Raw genomic sequence first — 1,772 nt, 5'->3', positions numbered from 1 at the left:
CTGCGGATCCCACCAGTAAAAGGTGCTGTGGGTCCTTTAACTTTGGAAAACTCTCTCTGTCCGGGAGGTTCGCTAGCCGAAGCGGCTTGGAAGAGTGCCAGTCTGCCCAGGGTCTGAACGCGGGGAGGTTTGCCGGCTGCCGCAGCCCGGGAAAACACCCATCCGAATTTCCTAGTCAGCCTGGGGTGCCAAGCTTGGTGGTAGGGCGCCAGCCGCAGGAGCCCACCTGGGAGCGTGCACGTTCCCGGGGAGTCACGGGTTTGGAATTGCCCCCACATCACCGTTCTCCGCGGCCTGGGCATTTCCGATCCAATTCTCTCAGTTGGTCCAGGGGGCCGCGCGTGGTGTGGGCGCCAGCCGCCGCAGTTTGAGGGGACCGCCTGTCCAATTCTCCCAGCCGGCCCAGGGAGGGGGAAGGGAGTGACTCCGGCCGCTTGCAGCCCGCCCGGTGAAGCCCGCGCCCCTCAGCGATCTCACCAGAGCAGGTTCTCTCAGCCAGCCAGCCATTCCAGGATGAGGTACACTGTCTTTTTTTATCTCTGTCATGGCTTTGGGAGCTGTTCTGTATTGTTTCTACTCCCCTAGTAGCTGTCCTGGAGGAGAAACTAAGATCCGGTGTCTTACTAAGCTGCCATCTTCTCCGGAAGTCCTGATTTAATCTCTTTAATTGTGGTTTGCTTGTTGATATCTGCTATTTTTTCTCAATCACTGTAACTTGTTCATGTGCATCTAGGAATTTAATCATTTGTTCTAAGTTGTCTAATTTGTTGGCTATTTGTTCATAGTATCCTCATGATTTTTGTTTTTCTTCTTCAGGGTCCATTGTAAAAACCCTACATTATCTCTGATTTTGTTTATTTGCCTCCCCCTTTTTTTCTTTGTCAGCCTAGCTAAGGGCCCATTGATTTTATTGATTTTCTCAAAGAACCAATTTTTGGTTTCATTGATTCTTTGTATTTTGTTTTTTCTCTCTCCAATTCATTTAATTCTTCTTCAATCTTTGTTACTTCTATTCCTCTATGTGTTTGGGGGTTGCTTTGCTGTTCTTTCTCCAGTTCCTCCAGTTGAGCCGTTAGGCCATTGAATTCCCTCTTTCTTTTTAAATATGGGCATTTAGTGCAAACAGTTTGCCTCTCAGCAGTACATTTGCCATGTCCCATATGTTCTTTTCTGTTGTATTCTATTTACATTCATCTCCAGGTACTTGTCAATTTCTCTAGTGTTTTCTTCTTTGACCCACTAATTAATTAAATGTACATTATTTAATCTCATGTATTTGTGAAAGTTCTGCTTCTTTAGTGGTTATTGATTTCCTGTTTCACCCCATTTTAATCAGAGAAATAATTTCAGTCTTTCTAAATTTTTAAACACTGCGGGGAGGGAGGTTTGCTAAGCCTTCCTCGATGGGGGTTCTTCTGCGGCCAGCAGTCGGGGGAAGTGTTGGCCTACGCCTCTGGGGGCTCGACAGGGCAGGAACGTGTGCACGCGGGATGGAAATCAAACCGCGGGACCAAGTGGAGTTAGCAGGACTGTGCATAAGAACCTTTATTAAGGGAAGTACATTTGCTTATATAGAAGTGGTGGAGAGGGGGATGATCTCAGGAAAGGGTGGCCGTGGGCTTAGCGGATTGGTGGAAGGAGACATTATGTCTAAGTATGGCTTGGGACAGAGGAGAAGTGGAGGATGGGGGGGTTAGAGCCAATGGGAGAGAGAGATAAGTGCGTGAGGTGTTTAGTAGCCAGGTAGAGGGTTGAAAAAAGGTGGCCAGTAA

This window comes from Tamandua tetradactyla, unplaced genomic scaffold, assembly GCF_023851605.1.
Source record: "Tamandua tetradactyla isolate mTamTet1 unplaced genomic scaffold, mTamTet1.pri scaffold_149_ctg1, whole genome shotgun sequence".
Taxonomy (NCBI): domain Eukaryota; kingdom Metazoa; phylum Chordata; class Mammalia; order Pilosa; family Myrmecophagidae; genus Tamandua; species Tamandua tetradactyla.
Note: the sequence above shows the minus strand (reverse complement) of the source record.